This window comes from Rana temporaria, chromosome 2, assembly GCF_905171775.1.
Source record: "Rana temporaria chromosome 2, aRanTem1.1, whole genome shotgun sequence".
NCBI classification, from domain to species: domain Eukaryota; kingdom Metazoa; phylum Chordata; class Amphibia; order Anura; family Ranidae; genus Rana; species Rana temporaria.
This window is the reverse complement of record NC_053490.1, coordinates 228836468-228855048: the sequence shown is the minus strand read 5'-3', so window position 1 is coordinate 228855048 and position 18581 is coordinate 228836468. Positions and strand designations below refer to the sequence as shown.

The following is an 18581-nucleotide window of genomic DNA, read 5'->3' as shown; positions in this document are numbered from 1 at the left end:
GAATCGTTAGGGCGAACATACAATAAGTAGCTATCTGACTTCCATCTACCAATTGACTTTATTCTGCTAACATCTAAACCCAACCTGGCTGCTTCAGTTGCTGCCCCAATCCTAAATGAATGAGACGTAATTTGTAGGTGATCTAACTTTAAAAACTTTAAACATTTTTTAAGAACACTGGTAAACTGGAACTTTGACAGAGGCAAACCTGACTCGTGTATAAAAAATGTTGAACTCCTTAAAGGTCTATTTGAAAAATATTTCTTTAACAGCAAGACTGGGCAGATACTAGAGTTGACCCACTCCTTCAGATGCAGCCAGTTACCCCTACCTAGTTGGTCAGTCTTAGATCTCCTAATCAAAATTTTTACAGACCTATCTGAGATAATAACATCAGAAGCACAGAAATTCTGAGAGCAGCAAAAAAACATAATAGAAAAAGCAGCTTGAAAAAGAACAGCTTCAAAATGAGAAAAACAAACTTTAAACGTAACTGAGCAAATATCACCTAAAACCTTTGGTGTTAATGGTACCCGAGAGTCGACTGCAAAATTCTCTTTTTTATAACCTTTCAGAGCTTGCTTAACTGAAAAGAATTGCATACATGAAGGAAGGTTGTTAATTTTCAGAAAAAATGATACTCCAGACAATGTCTTTTGTACGTAAGACCATGAGTACTGTTTTGTAAATAAAAAATTAATTCAAAAAACGTAATGCTAAAGTTTCCGAAAACGACAAAGCTGGCTCTTGTATTAAATCTAAAAAACTCAAATACAACAACCAGGCTGACTGGTATCCTGCCCAGGTTGAGGGAGCCACAGAATTAGCTATATAGTCAGATATGGACCTCACACCAATTCCCATAGCTTGGGTGGACAAGGCAGTCCCACGCGGTCCGCTTCCGGGAATATCTGAAAAAAAAACGTTCCATCTGTTGACGAGATAGAGAATCCGCCAGATCATTATCCTTACCTGCGATATGTATAGCCTTTAACCAAATGTTCAGGCTTAAGCACTTAAAAACTAAATACCTTAACAGGATAATGACTGGCAGAGACTTAGATGTTAGACAATTGATGGCAAATACTACTCCTTTATTATCCGTCCTTATCAGAATCCTTCTCCCTTTAAACAGTTCCCCCCAAATCTCCAGCGCTACTACAATCGGAAATAATTCCAACAATACTATATTTTTAGTAAGACCCCTTACCTTCCAAACCTGTGGCCAAAGGTCTGCACACCAATGGGTTCGCCAGATTGCAGCGAAACCCAAAGAGCCTGCAGAATCCGTAAAAAGTAGAAAGTCCCTGTCTAAAACAAAATCTTCCTGCCATACTGCCCGACCATTGAAATGTAAAAGAAACTGCAGCCACACCAGGAGGTCTTCTCTCATGTCGTGAGACACGCGCACATGTGAGAAGGGGGATTTCAAGCCAGAAATTGCTATGTAAAGCCTTCTGGAAAAAATCTTACCTACTGGCATGATCCTTGTAGCAAAGGCCAGCATACCTAACAGAGACTGAACTTCTTTCAATAATACCTTTTTTTTCGAATCAGTGATAACAACAACTGTCTAAGCTTCAACATTTTTGTATCTGGAAGCCTAAACTCCATTAATTCGGTATTGATGACAATACCGAGAAATTCTAAAGAAGTGGATGGCCAAACTGTTTTTTCAAAAGCCAGTGGGACACCAAATATTTTACATATCCCAAAAAATGTATTTAGCAGATGTATTTAGCAGCTTTGAGCAATCAGGGGAATCGGGAGGGCCTAAGAATAGAAAGTCATCCAAATAATGGAGTATAAACTCTGAATCGGCTTCAGAACATACAGACCATTCTAAGAATGAAGAAAATGTTTCAAAATAGAAACAGGATAAGGAACACCCATAGGCAGACATTTGTCAAAATAAAAATAACCTTTAAAGAAAAAACCTAGAGAGTTGAAACATAAAGGGTTGATTGGCAGTAGGCGGAAAGCAGACTTAATGTCAGCTTTCGCCAACAAGGAACCTTTACCTAAACGTCTTAAATGTACTAAAGCGTCCTCAAAGAATGCATAAGACACAGAAGACATGCTCTCTTCAATCTGATCGTTAAGCGATTCACCCTTAGGAAAAGACAAATGATGGATCATACGATAGGAACCCTTCTCTTTTTTGGGGACGATACCTAATGGTGAAATTCTAAAGTTACTAAAAGGAGGAGAGGAAAAAGGACCTTCCACTCTTCCTTCCATAACTTCCAAATTAATTTTTTCTAAAACTATATTAGAAAACTCATTAGCTGATTTTAGATTATTTACCATAACACATCCTTGGCCAGAAAATATAGGAAGCATAAAACCATCCCTGAACCCCTCAATGAGGAGCTGGGCCTTCAACCGATCTGGGTAAAGATTGAGCCAAGGTACCATATTTTGAAATATCACTGGTGTTAGGGCCTTTTGAAAAATTCCCTGACTGGTTTGAAGCTGACATTTTTTTAAAACATTTTGTGACTGAATGACCGCCTGCGCAAAAGGCACACTCGTGCCTGTACTTACACGAGTTCGGCCATCTGCATTGACTATCATTAAAGTTAAAGCAGATCCCTTTTCTATACCCGGAGTTGCTTGCAGATTGTGTGTTGGGGCTTGATTTATTAAAAGTTGGTCTTTGGGGAAGAAAAAGGTTCAACCAAAGACCAACGTCCTTAACGCCCCATTTTAATGAGGGGTGCACCGATAATTTTTGACGAAATGCTTCGTCGTAGCTAAACCATGCGACTCCACCAAAATTTTTAAAAGCTTCCAGGATAATGTCTAGGTGTTGGAATAAACCAGTACTTTTTTCCGGGAATTTTTCACATAATGTCCCAGAAAAAATACAAAATGCTTGAAGCCAATTATTAAACGACTTCTGCACCGGCCTACGCCTGTCCTCCTCATCTTTTTTATCTGTTCTGACAAAATCTTTTGCGGTTGGGAGTAAAGATAACATATCAATAAATTCCCCCCGCCAAATCTTTTCTTTAATTATATTAGATAAGTGGAAACTTAATGGAGAAATTTCACAAGACATACTCTCTTTTAGACAGGTCTCAGGTATATTCTGAGACCTAGCTAGAAGAAAATCAGGATTAGCATTATTTTTTGAACTTTGGTCGCAATTAGCTAAATTTCCACTAGATGGCGACCATACGTTCATAGCAGAAGTCTCATTAACAGGGACAGCATTACTCTGAACGGGCTGGGAGCTAGCATTTACATTTCCAGCAACCTGTGACAACAATTCTAACAGATTGCATAGCAAAACATTAGAAGAGGACTCACACATACCTGGACGCTCTGAAGGTCCCAGGATAGGATTGGTCACCTGTGGTTCGTTCTCCATGGGTTGTGTGATAGTAGAGGGCACTGCAGTAGACCTGGAGGCAGCCCCAGTTGATGCCTGTGGAGACGTCTGGTTCCCAGAAGATGGCTGAGAAGAAGCCCATCTCTCCGCATTCCTTCTGCCGACCGATCCTCTTCCGGCACCTCCTGCCGCGCTATCTCCCGATCCTCCTGGATACCTGTGTGGGGAAAAATTCAAATTTCCCGCTACCCCTCCCCTGGCTCCGCCCCTGGCACCGCCTCTGGGCCTGCCACCTGACCTAGTGTTACGGTCCTCAGAAGGACCCGCTCTCTGCGTAACAGACGTACGGGGAGGAGAGGGGGAGTATACCCTGCGCGGAGTGCGCTTTCTTTTCGCCGCCTCCGGAGCACGAGCAGGGGTGACACTCCTCCGCTGCCGCCGACTCGGGACCTCCTCTTCATGCTCCAGTACAGCATCCTCCTGGCGTGGCGCCGGCTCTTGGTCCTCATCCGCAGGATGGTCGTGGAAGACGGGCATCGATCCGGATTCACCGCTGACCGTTGCGGCCCCCACCAGAGCCACTTGACACGCCGCATGAGGTAGGTCCAGGCATCTTCGGATCCAATCCTCCCCGCCGTCCTCTCCCGCTCGCTCAATCAGCCGACGAAGCAGGCTCATGTTCTGGCCTCAGAAGACGCTGTTTGCTCTGAGGCGAATGAGCCTGAGCTATCGGAACCCTGCTTAAATAGCCCAGAACCGGGTTGGTTCTGGCCAGTTCAAACAGGATTTTCCCGGGCTTTCTACCCCAGCTGCAGAGGTCATCTGTCAGTCAAAGAGCCCGCCAAAATCCCCCTGCAGTAAGAGGTCACTGCAGGGGCAAAAGAGCCCGCCAATTTACCTGAGGGAAAAATGTTCCTCAGGTAAAATTGGAACCATAGGATCCATCGCTTTCCCATGAGGAAAAGGGGGGCAAATGCTGCCATTCCCCTTTTCCTATCATTCTGAATGGCACCCCCACGCATGTCAGCCCACAGCGTGTTTGCGGGTGAGGGAACTGCAAGGAAATCACATGGTCCAAAAGACCATGCGGTTTCCCCACGGCCGTGTTAAAAAAAAAACTGCATGGAGAAACGTGGGCACAGCGGCCCATTCATATTAATGGGTTGCTGTACTCCAGCAACACTGGCCACACGGCCCGCACAATCTGTACACTTACTACTTTACATTGTACTGTGTTGTATGTGTGTATATATAATATATATATATATATATATATATATATATATATATATATATATACACACACACACACATACATACTACTATGTATACAGTGGAACCTCGGATTGCGAATACCGCAGTTAACAAGCGTTTTGCAATACAATCAATTTTTCTTTTTTCTTTTGACTCGGTTTGCGATTTAAGCCTCTGCGGGGTACAGTACCACATTTGGCCAGAGGTGCGGGGGCACCAGAGCCGATCTGAGACGTTCGGAAATACTCAGAAATACTCCGCTCCCGAGTGTTTCCAAGCCTTTCCAAGGTTTTCAGAATGCAGATGAAAGATCTCAGAGTATTTCCGAGTCTCTCCGGTGCCCCCCACCTCTGGCCACATGCGGTATTGCATGCCATAGAAGTCAATGTGGAACAAATTATTTTCGTTTCCATTGACTTTTATGAGGAAACTCGCTTTGATATGCGAGTGCTTTGGATTACAAGCATTCTCCTGGAACGGATTATGCTCATAATCCTATGTTCAACTGTACATATATGTGTGTGTATATATATATATATATATATATATATATATATATATATATATATATATATTTATTTTTTACATTTTAAATACTGTCACCACTTATTGTTCCTGATCACTGCCACACCAGTTATATGATCACAATGAGGAAAAAATGACCAAACACATCGAGTTCCTCGGCGTGTTCAGTCCTGGAGCCGCCGAGGAGCTCCTCGGCGGGCCGAGTTCTCCCATAGAACAACGAGGAAATAGAGAACATGTTCTCTATTTCCTCGCCGAGGTCCTCGTCGGCTTCCTCGGCCGAAAGTGTACACACGGCCGTGTTTCTCGGCAGAATTCAGCTCTGAACCGAGTTTCTGGCTGAATTCGGCCGAGAAACTCGGTCGTGTGTACGGGGCCTGAGTCTTTTTTATGCTCCTGCCCTGATTTGAACACACAGGCACTGGCTCTGCACAAGCTTGCAAGAAAGGATATCATCCAGGACTGCCACACTCTGAATAAGACGTTCTTTATTGAAGATAAAATCCAAATCACAGCATACAGTCAAACTTGAAATGAAGACAGGGACAAGGCTAACGTGTTTCATATCGTGAGATGCTTACTCATAGCTATATGTTATATGATCACGCTGTACTGCACTCGTGACAGTATGTAAAAAAAAAAAAACGTTATATTTTTATAATTTCTTCATTTTCCCAGTAATTATGACCAAAAATGACAACCTTTAAAAAACATGCCATGCCTCTTACTAAATACCGTGGACTGTCTACTTTACAAAAAAGGGATAATTTGGAAGGGGGGGTGGGAGTATTTGTACTGTGCTGGCATTTTTATATACCATAGTCTGTGGACTCTATAACTTTCCTACAGACTAAATAATATACACTGACTTAATTATTTTCACCAAAGAAGTGTGTCACTATACATTTTTGCCTAAATTTATGAAGAAAGTTTATTTATTTGCAAAATTTGATAACAGAAACAAGGAAAAACTATTTTTTTTTAAACTTTTCGGTGTACTTTCATTTATTTAGCAAAAAAAAGTGGCGATTAAAAACTACCAAAAGAAAGCTCTATTTATGTGAAACATATGGGTACTGAGTGGCTTGACTGCGCAATTGTCATTCAAAATATGACAGCGATGAAAGCTTAAAATTGGCCTGGGCAGGAAGAGGGTGAAAGTAGCTGGTATGATAGGAAAAGGGGGAAGGCAGCCTTTTTCCCCCCTTCTCCTCATGGGAAAGCGATGGATCCTATGGTTCCATTTTCCCTAGGGAGCAGTTTCTCCCTCAGGTAAATTGGCGGGCTCTTTGCCCTGCAGTTGACCTCTTCTGCAGGGGAATTTTGGCGGGCACATTGCCCGACAGATGACCTCTGTAGTCTGGGGTAGAAAGCCCGGGAAAACCCGGTTTGAACTGGTCAGAACCAACCTGGTTCTGGGCTATTTAAGCAGGGTTCCGTGGGCTCAGGCTCATGGGATTATAGGCAGGATGCCTGGACACACCAAATAACTTGACACAACACCAGAATATCAAAGAAAATTTTTTTTTTTTTTTTTTTAATTAAATAAATAAATAGTAACACACTCATTTATTAAATATAAATAATACTATTATATATATATATTATTTTTTGGATAAAATTGGCCGCGGCATAACTATTGGATTTAATTAATAAAACCATTACCTTGAACACATAAATAACTTCTCAACCAATATTTCAACTTAAAATGCACAACTCAGCCACTACGACTCGAGCTGCAATAAAATGACTTAAAAACCATCCAACAATCCCCTTTGAAGCCTCAAAGAGATTTATCCAAATAGCTTTCTGCCGCGACAAGGGTGGGTGGGTGGGGAGCTCTGCTGAACGGTCCTTCTCAGGAACGGCTGGCCCCGGACCCCCTCAGCCAGCTTCTTAAATAGGCCTAAACCCCTGCTCTGGGGTGTACCTGGCTGTCAGATGACCCTAACTGACCTATCAGGTGCCCTTAACAACCTAATTTCTCCCCAGTAACCTGGCTAACTAGCCCAATCCCTGCCTTTCCCGCCTAAGGGCCTTACTGACCTATCCTGGCCTAGCTTTCTACCCCTAGCAACATCTGCCAACTACCAATCCCCACTGTTCCCGCTCAAAACTTGAGCTGAAGGCCTTGAAACTCCCCCTGCCAGGAATCCCATAAGGAAAAGGGGGGCCTTGAAACAGCCTTTTCCCCTTTTCCCTCCATGGGATTATAGGCAGGATGCCTGGACACACCAAATAACTTGACACAACACCAGAATATCAAAGAAAATTATTATTATTTTTTTATTTTTTTATTTAATTAAATAAATAGTAACACACTCATTTATTAAATATAAATAATACTATTATATATATATATATTATTTTTTGGATAAAATTGGCCGCGGCATAACTATTGGATTTAATTAATAAAACCATTACCTTAAACACATAAATAACTTCTCAACCAATATTTCAACTTAAAATGCACAACTCAGCCACTACGACTCGAGCTGCAATAAAATGACTTAAAAACCATCCAACAATCCCCACAAGCCAGGAGGGGTTGCCTCAACCCTGACTGGCACCAACCCCCCCAACCGCGGCACGCTCGATACAAGTTTGAAATGAAACATTTAGAATGTCCAGGCCTATGTCAGATAAGTGCACTCCATCACTTCTGTAAAGACCCGCAATCCCACCTTCCAGGTCCACATGCCTAAATGAGAAACCCAGAGCTGGTGTCATGAGTTTCTCAACGGCTTTGTTGACCCTCTTCCTAACCTTCTCAAAAGGTCTCAGGGCTGCTGACTCCAACCACCTTAACCTAGGAATAATTTCCGAGAACACTATCACCATACCTGGGCATGCTTCTTTAAGGATTAACATTGTGTCCCTGATACTAAATATTAGATCCAATGTTTTCATTTGTCCAATATCATTCCCCCCTAAGTGGAGAATCAATATACTGGGCTCAGGAAAAGACATTAGCAACGTATCAAACTCAAACAGTAAGTCCTCCCAGCCCATACCTCTTCTACCAAACCAAAAAACCTGAAAAGTACTTGGATCCAGACCCAAATTCGATGAATAGTACCTTCCATTCGCACGCTGCTGCGCCCAATACACGAACGAGTGTCCAATTATCCAGACCACTCCAGGCACACCTAAAACAATCAACAAAGAAGATTAGGATGAACATAGAGCTGAAATGCACTGGATTTCCACCTACCGATTGACTTAATACGGCCTGAACCCATACCTAACTTAGCGGCTTCCGTTGCCGCCCCAATCCTGAAAGAATGCGAAGAAATTTGCACATGCTCAAGATTCAAGGCCCGGCAACACCTGGACAATACTGTATTAAATTGATATTTAGTGAGAGGGGAGGCATCCTTGTGCATAAACAGCACACCTGTTGAACTAGGACGAACAGCCAAATACTCCTTCAACCTAGCGACCGGGCAAATTTCAGATGTTGGGCAAGGCGCCAGGTGTATCCAAGCGCCCTTGCCCAACCGATCCGTCTTGCTCGATCGAATAAATATTTTTAACTGAAAATCATCCAAAAAAACATGCTGCCATAATAGGCCAGAATGTTTTTTCTTACTAGCTGACACTAATTCAGAAATACGCAGTGCAGCAAAAAAGGCCAATGTAAACACTGCGTTAAAAAGAATTGCTTCAAAAGGTGACCTACATTCCGATGCTGTAATGTTACAAAGGGCCTTCAGTAAAGAAGGAGAGATGGGACACCGCCTGTCAATATTAAAATTAGATTTTTTGTATCCTTTTAATGCCTGCTGTACGGAAAAATAAGACAAACATGACTGTACTCTATGTAACTTCTGAAAAAACGAAATACCACATAATATTTTGTAAATATGTGACCAGGAGTAATGTTGGGCCATTAACGACTCCAGGTAAGCTAAAACTAGAAATTCGGGGGCTTCCCCAGCCTGGGCGTGCATAATGTCCAAAAATCTGATCCAACCCAACTACGATGACCTATAGCTGGACCAAGAAGAGGCAGCCAACGAATTTTCAATGTTTTCCGAAACTAGACGATGTCCCATAAGCGTGCAGGGAACGGGGTCCCATCTTTGTCCGCCGTAGGCAGCAGGGAGAAAAAACGCTCCATCTGCAATCGAGAGAGGGAGTCAGCTACCTCATTAACTTTCCCTGGAATGTACTTAGCCTTGATCCAAATATTCAGACAAAGGCATTTATACACCAAATACCTAATCAAGGAAATTACCGGAGGGGACTTGGAAGTTAAACAATTCACTGCGAACAAGACGCCTTTATTGTCAGTACTAAACAAAAGGCGCTTGTTGGCAAAACTATCACCCCAAACTTCTAAAGCAACCACAATAGGAAAAAGCTCCAAAAGAACTATATTCTTGCACAGACCCTTACTTACCCATTCGGGAGGCCAAACAGCTGCACACCACCTATTCCCCCAGACTGCTGCAAAACCTACCGATCCGGCTGAATCGGTAGACAAACAGTAATCCTTATCCAACACAAAATCTTCCTGCCAAAAGGTTCTGCAAATCCTCCTTCATGTCAACCGACAACCGAACATGCGCAAAAGGATTCTTGATTCCTGCCATTGCTAAATAAAGTCGCCTAGAAAAAACCCTCCCAATAGGCAAAACCCTGGTGGCAAAAGCCAACAGCCCCAATAAGGACTGTAATTCTTTCAACAAAACCTTCTTCTTCTTAATAAAAGACAGAAGAAGGGCCTGGAGCTTAAGAATATTTTCCCTAGGCAACCTGAATTCTTGATTCACCGTATCTATGGTAATACCTAAAAATTCTATGCACGTACTGGGGTACACCGTTTTCTCCGCGGCCAACGGTATACCAAAATCCGCGCATATTCCCATGAATTGGTGCAATAGATCCAGACACTCCGGAGAATCCCGAGGTCCCATGAACAGGAAATCATCCAGATAATGCAGCAAGCAATGGGAACCTGATGTACACGAAACCACCCATTCCAAAAACGTGGCAAATTCCTCGAAATAGAAGCATGACAAGGAACAGCCCATAGGTAGGCAGCGGTCAAAATAAAATTGACCCTGAAACTGGAATCCCAAGGAATTAAAACAACTGGGGTGTATAGGTAACAGCCGAAAAGCAGCTTTCACATCTGCTTTAGCCAAGACCGCAGAGACACCCAGCGTTTTAATTTTCTGAACTGCTAAATCGAATGAAGCATAAGAAACCGAGGACGACTCACCATCTATCTGATCATTCAAAGACGAACCCGCCGGAAAAGACAGATGGTGTATCAACCTGTAGGTATTGGGTTCCTTCTTAGGTACCAGGCCTAGTGGAGACAAACGGAAATCCGAAAAGGGGGGATCAGGAAAGGACCCGCAATCCTGCCCAAAACAATCTCGGAGTTCAATTTGTCTTTCACAACGTTAGCTAGGACAGTGACAGATTTCATGTTATCTACCATAGTTACTCCCGAACTGTGATGTTTGTGATAGATCACTGTGACCTTTACCCTCTTTCTCCTGATGCATGATGGGGGAGGAGGAGCTGTACCAGGAAGTCAGACAGTGTGTGAGGAGAACTGGAAGCAGACACATGAGGCTGAGAAGGGATTACATCTGATAAGGACAGAAGCTGTTTGGAATAAGACTCCTCCATGTAAGAATGCCATAATGTTCTGAGTAATAAACCTTGCTCTGGTAAAGAAGTACATCGGCCTGTGTGTGTAACTTGCTGAGCAGATACTGGCAGCATTGCCAGCAGCACCTGAGAGACACAGAGCGGAAAGGGGACATAACAGTGGCGACGAGGATTGTGGATTTTAGCACACATGGCCTTCATAGGGTTTATTCAACCATTTGATCCTGCAGCTGAGTCATGGAGCTCCTGGGTGGAGAGGCTGGAACAGTATATGGAAGCAAATAATGTGACTGTTGAAAAGAAAGTTGCAGTTTTTCTCACTACATTGGGTCAAGCTGCATATGGAACCCTCAGAGACCTTGTTTCTCCAGACAAGCCGGCCTCTAAGCCCCTGCCTGAGTTAATTCAGACGTTACATGCACACTACAACCTGAAGCCGTTAGAAATCGCAGAGCGGTTTAAATTCTACAGTAGAAGGCAGCAGGCCGGGGAGAATATAAAGACATATATCATTGCTTTACGTAAACTAGCTGCCACTTGTCAGTTTGGAGACTACCTGCAGACGGCTCTCCGTGACATGTTCGTCATGGGACTCTGCGACCCAGCCATACAGAAACGTTTACTCACAGAACCCGACTTGACTCTGACGAAAGCCACTGACCTTGCTACGGTCATGGAGTTGGCAACACGGGACGCCACCCTACTGAAGGCACCACCTACAACTCCTGCAAGCCAGGGTGAGAAAATATTTCACACTGCTATCACTCAACGCTCGAGACGCCCGTCCCCTGCCACTCAGCTTAAACCTCGCCACCCTAATTCTTCTGTCTCTGGGACCCCGACTTGCTACCGTTGTGGTAACACTACTCACAGTGCGCCTGCTTGCAAGTTCAAGGATGTCGTTTGTTTTCGCTGTGGAAAGACTGGTCATATTGGGCGCGTTTGCCGCAGCTCTCGCTCCCCGAACACTACCACAAAAGATAGACGTAAACAGACATTCCGTGTGGATATGGACAATAACGGTTTTAGCTCTGATGAGGAGACCTGTGTCCAGCATGTTGGACTGTTTCGAGTAGCTGGGAGTACTCCTGCGATTAAAGTGGATGTCACACTCAATGGCTGTCCTGTCTCCATGGATGTTGATACAGGGGCGGCTGTGTCTGTCATTTTTATGGACTGATTTAAAGGCATCGGGTCTGTCCCTGCCGCTAAAACCTACAAAGCTCACACTACAAACCTACAGCAAGGAACTACTACAGCCCTTGGGTTATGTAAAACCCCTTGTTACATTAGGCAACCGCAGTCAAAGTCTACGCCTTTATGTTGTAATGAATGGAGGTCCTCCGCTGTATGGAAGGGACTGGATCAAAGCCCTGGGCATGCCTCCTTTTACCATTGCCCAATGTACATTGCTTTCTAAAGTAGACCATTGGGTGGAATCCCTGAAGTCACGTTTTAAAGAGGTTTTTGAGGACTCTTTGGGCACTGTAAAAGGAAAGATGGCCCACCTCCTCTTGAAGCCTGGTGCTACACCTCGTTTTTGTAAGGCAAGATCAGTACCTTTTGCCTTGCGGAAGAAAGTGGAAGCAGAGCTGGACCACCTATTGGCTGAAAAGATCATAATGAAAGTGGATAGAAGTGAATGGGCATCGCCAATTGTGCCTGTCAAGAAAAAGAATGGAGACATTAGGATTTGTGGTGATTTCAGGGTAGCTCTGAACAACCAACTTCTTGTGGATCAATACCCATTGCCTCGACTTGAAGATTTATTTGGCTCACTGGCTGGGGGGCAAAAGTTTACAAAAATAGACTTAAAGCAAGCTTACCTGCAACTGCAAGTACACCCAGATTCACGCCATCTGTTGACCATTAACACTCATAAAGGATTATTCCAGTATAACCGCATGGTTTTTGGCATAGCCCCAGCTCCAGCCATCTGGCAGCGGATCATGGATGAGGTACTGGCAGGAATACCTTTCACCCAATGTCTACTGGATGACATGCTCATCACTGGTCCCACTGATGAAGAACACAGAAAGAATGTTGAAGCTGTGCTAGAGAGACTCCAAAAGTATGGTTTACGTGTCAATCTTTCAAAATGCGAATTTCTCAAGTCTCAACTGGAGTTTTGTGCCCACACGGTGGACCGACATGGGTTACACACTACTGAAGAAAAGGTTAAAGCCCTTACCCATGCCCCTACCCCCCGGAATGTCACCCAGCTCAGGTCCTACCTTGGCCTCCTAAATTACTACCACCGTTTCATGCCGAACCTAGCACACCAGCTCTACCCATTACATCGCTTACTGGATGCAAGAGCTAAATGGATATGGACAGACAAATGTGAAGAAGCTTTTCGGCTTACTAAAGAACTCATTCTGTCTTCTCGAGTTCTGGTCCACTATGATTTAAAGAAACCCGTCATCCTGGCTTGTGACGCCTCGCCTTATGGACTGGGTGCCGTGCTTTCCCATGTCATGCCGGATGGCACCGAGCGCCCCATTTCTTTTGCCTCCAGGCAGGGCCAGATTAAGAACATCATGGGCCTGGTGCTGAAGATTTTGGTGGGGCCTTTTAGGCTGCATTCACACCTCCGCGACAAGTAACGCCGCGTACGCGGCGTATTTTGCCGCGAATAGTGTAACTTTTTTTTTTACAAATCCTTCCTATTGCTTTGTATGGCCGAACGCCAATGCCGCCTGAAAAAAAGGGTCCGGGACTTTTTTTCATGCCGCAGGTGTACGGCGTCATGAGATGTGAACCATCTCATAGACAGCAATGGGAATTCTCCCCTCCAGCGGCACGAGCGGCCGGCGTCGGGCGTTTTGTCGCGGAGGTGTGAATGGGGTGTAATAAATAATAAATAAATGCGTGGGAATGACATGAACGCAGCCCAGCCAAGGCAAGTGACCAAAGGCACAGAACCCAGAAGGAAGACCGGGTGAAGATGGAAGTGTCCAGGCCCCGCCTGATTCATCGCAGCACTGGAGGGCTCAGTCTGAAAATTGAAGTGTACACTAATGTGCTAATATGCTGTGCATACTTGTACGTTGTGGCATAACCTACCCCAGGGCCTCTAAAAAGTAGTACTTTTTTATATAATTGCTATATTTAGAGTAGCTGAGATCCCCGATGTTCCTCTATACATCATAGTAGTAATCACAAAATTAAAGGAGTACTAATAATGTGGCTGAACAAATATAAGAACTGAGATTTCCTTTAGTTGAACTAACAAAAGTGTGTCTATTCTAGAGCTGGTAACATTGAGGATATTCAGTATAATTTTAAAGAACTGTTTTTGTGGGTAAGCGACATAGGGGAGGAGTATGGACGGTATATAAGTGGGAAGTATGTGCAGGTGAGGGAGAGGAATGTGGAGGGTCTAACAGTGGGCACTATGTACAGGAGAGGAGTACAAAGGGTACGGAAAAAAGCACTATGTACAGGAGAGGAGTGTGAAGGGTATGACAATGGGCAGTATGTACAGGAAGAGTGAGGGGGTATGACAGAGGGTAGTACGTACCAGAGAGAAGTGTGGAGGGTATGATGGGGCAGTATGTACAGGAGAGGAGTGTGGAGGGTATGACAGTGGGCAGTATGTACAGGAGAGGAATGTAGACGGTATGATAGTGGGCTCTATGTATAGGAGAGGAGTGTGGAGGGTATGACAGTGAACACTATGTATAGGAGAGGAGTGTGGAGGGTATGACAGTGGGCACTATGTATAGGAGAGGAGTGTGGAGGGTATGACAGTGAGCAGTATGTACAGGAGAGGAGTGTGGAGGGTGCGACAGTGGGCACTTTGTACAGGAGAGAAGTGTATGACAGCAGGCACTATGTACAGGAGAGGAGTGTGAAGGGTATGACAGTGGGCGCTATGTATAGGAGAGGAGTGTGGAGGGTATGACAGTGGGCACTATGTACAGGAGAGGAGTGTGTAGGGTATGACAGTGGGTACTATGTATAGGAGAGAAGTGTGGAGAGTATGACAGTGGGCACTATGTACAGGAGAGGAGTGTGGAGAGTATGACAGTGAGCACTATGTACAGGAGTGGAAGGATATTTAGGGACTGAGTAGTGGTTAAGCGGGTCATACATGGATTGAAATTACGCCAATTATGCAGAGACCAGCCATAGTCAATCTATGTATGGGCTAGCTGGTTTTACACAAGTCAATCTATTAATCAACTTGAGTACAACCAGCCTGTTTTTTTTTTTCTTAAAACAATCAGTGCTGCCAGCTAAAGTTAGCAACACTGATCATTGTACGCACTGGCAGAACACAATAACACTGCAGGAGTGATTCCCCCATCCACAGGTCAGCAGGTGAGAGGGTGTGTGGGGACAGGCTGGGGAGAGATACTAGTCAGTGGCTGGGTAGGCACTGGTAGTATCAGAGCCAGATACACACAGGTTACATACGCCACGATCGTTAGAGCGAGAACAATAATTCTAGTACTAGACCTCCTCTGTAACTCTAAACATGTAACCTAAAAAAATGTAAAGCATCGCTTAAGATACCAAAAAAAATTGTGCTAACTTAACTAACTAACTGTTTTTTTAATGAGTGAAACATTTTTTTCCAAAAAAACATGTTTGAAAAATTGCTGCGCAAATACCGTGCTAGAGCTGCACAATTAATCGTTAAAAAAATCGTGATCTCGATTCAACCCCCCCTGACGATCTCCAATGCAGAGTTTGCTGATTCTTTCATATAACAAGTGGAGAGACTTTCAGCTGTCAAAAGAAAATATCTGGGCAGTCTGCCAAGTTTTTAACAGGAAACATTGTAACTGACACTTCCTTCTTAGATCAAAGGGATACACTTCTGTGTGTAAAGAACAAATCTGGGCAGTCTGCGAAGTTTGTAAACAAAATGAAACATTGTAACTAACTAACATTGTAACTAAATTGAACCACTTAAAGTCCAACACTTGTTTCTTAAATTAAAAAGTAATATTATTTGCTAGAAAATTACTTGGAACCGCCAAACATTATATATATTTTAGCAGAGACTCTAGGGAATACAATGGCTATTGCTGCAATATGTTATGTCACACTGCATTTTCCCACTTCAATGAATAATAAAAACCATAAAAACAAAACAGTGAAGTTAGCCCATTTTTTTTTTGTTTGTTTTAATGTGAAAGATGATGTTACGCCGCAACAATCGTGAGAGAATCGTGATCTATCTTCTAAGCAAAAAAATAGCAATTCTCATTTTAGCCAGAATCGTGCAGCTCTGTACCCTGCAACATAAAAAGTGCAAAGACCACCATAGAGTAATTTTCTAGCAAAAAACAAATGATGATTTTTACATGTAGTAGAGAAGTGTCAGAATTGGCCTGGGTGGCAAGGGGTTAATTACCATGAGTAATATACAAATAATTATTATAAGCACTGTGATCCTATCAGTCTGCTGTAGTGTGTCAGCTTGTATTTATATTGGCCGCTCTGAATGTAGCTTCTGACAGGCTGTGCAAGCAGCCCTGTATCTCCGGAACCATAAATGATAGCCGTCCCATATTTTAACCAGTTGTGGGGTAGCTCTTCCCATGCCTACCCCCAAATGTGGGGTTTCTGTGACCTCTGGTCATCGAGCTACAACCCCCCAAATTCGATCTTAAAAAAAAAAAAATCATTTGTTGGGGCAAATGGGCCTATCTTGAGAAAGGGGCCTGGAGCTGCAGCTCCATCAGCCCCATTGTTAATCCGGCCCTGCCTCCAGGTCTTTAACCTCAGCAGAACAAAACTACTCCCAGATTGACAAGGAAGCTTTGGCCATTGTATGGGCCACAAAAAAATTTCACGTGTACATCTATGGTCGGGACTTCACACTTATCACTGACCACAAACCTCTGTTGTCAATACTGAACCCTCAGAAAGGAATTTCTACAACAACCGCATCTCGCTTACAAAGGTACGCTTTATTTTTAGGAGCTTATGCTTATTCTATCAGATACCGCTCCCATGATACCCATGGCAATGCAGATGCATTTTCCAGATTGCCACTAAGAGATGACCCACTAAGAGAGATACGTGTAGTGGAAGTACACAGGCCACAATCTTGCATGTCCACCTCCCTGATTGCCAGACATACAGCCACAGATCCTTTCCTGTCTCAGATATTCTCTTATGTTCAGACTGGATGGCCAGAGAGAGTTTCAGGTGAATTTCGTCCGTACTTTGCCAGAAAATGTGAGCTTGTGACTAATGCTGGTTGCCTACAATGGGGCAATAGAGTGATTGTACCCCAGTACTTGTAATCAACCATGCTAAGGATACTGCATGAAGGCCATCCTGGTGTGGTGCGCATGAAGCAGCGAGCCCGGAGCTATGTTTGGTGGCCACAAATGGATACGGCAATTGAAGATTATGTTGCTCAATGTCCTGGGTGCTGTCAAGCCCAGCGACCCCAAAAGAGAGGAACCCTGCAACCTTGGCCATGGCCAACAGAACCGTGGTCCAGACTCCATCTTGATTTTGCTGGCCCCATCCAGGGTACAATGTATTTGATCGTGGTAGATGCGCATTCAAAATGGCCGGAGGTTTTTCAAATGCCTTCTATTACCTCAGCTGCTACCATTCTAGTCTTAAGGAAGCTCTTTGCTCAATATGGCTTGCCAACAGCCATAGTCTCCGACAATGGAACTCAATTTACATCGCATGAGTTTCAATCCTTCCTCAGTGGCTTGGGCGTCCAACACTACAAAACAGCTCCTTATCATCCAGCCTCGAATGGGCTGGCAGAACGATTTGTGCAGACATTTAAGAAGCACTTACTGTCCACTCTGGACCAGGTTGGACTGTCAGAAGAGAAGCTGCTGGAATTCTTGATCATGTACCGTAACACGAAACACGCTACTACTGGGCTGTCACCGGCTTTTCTTATGTTTGGCAGGCATCTCCGCACCAAACTTGATTTAGTTCATCCGCAGGAACAGTCACCAACACCTCCTCCGCCGGGCCGTCTGGGATTCCGTGCCGGTGATCTTGTATGGTCTCGGAATTACAGAGCTTTTCCTCCTTGGCTTCCTGGCGTTATTGATGGAACTCTTGGCAGAAGAATGTACCTTGTCCGCCTGGAGGAAGGCATTTGTGTTCGGCGACACCTTTCACAATTGAGGAAACGCATTTGCCGGCCACTAGTGACAAACCCGACCCCTCTTTCTAACCACCCACCAGAGTCTACTCTGACCTCAGCTGGTGACATATGGCATGGTGTCTGGCATGATCCCAGAAGTTTACAACCAAACCCTGAACCGGTTGGTGACCATATTCCTGAGGAGCCCGGACATGTGCCTGGAGTTACAGAGATTGATTTGTCTGTGGGACGCCCACTGACATCTCCAGAACCTTTGACTGACTCTATCCCTCCCGGTGCTGTGCCTCTTCGTAAGTCTACCCGTCAAAGACGTCAAACGCCTCGCTGGCAAAGCGCTGAAATCTTACGGGACACATTGGAGGTCAGGGAACAGAGACAAAGGGCTCATGAAGTGCTGCGGAAATCACAGAACTGAGTTGGAGAGGTGTGATGTTTGTGATAGATCACTGTGACCTTTACCCTCTTTCTCCTGATGCATGATGGTGGAGGAGGAGCTGTACCAGGAAGTCAGACAGTGTGTGAGGAGAACTGGAAGCAGACACATGAGGCTGAGAAGGGATTACATCTGATAAGGACAGAAGCTGTTTGGAATAAGACTCCTTCATGTAAGAATGCTATAATGTTCTGAGTAATAAACCTTGCTCTGGTTAAGAAGTACATCGGCCTGTGTGTGTAACTTGCTGAGCAGATACTGGCAGCATTGCCAGCAGCACCTGAGAGACACAGAGC

At 44.2% G+C, this 18581-nt stretch overlaps 1 pseudogene; it reads left to right on the top strand.

Moving 5' to 3' along the window:
* Positions 1-12240: 12240 nt before the first annotated feature.
* Positions 12241-18267, top strand: LOC120928264 (annotated as a pseudogene).
* Positions 18268-18581: the final 314 nt, after the last annotated feature.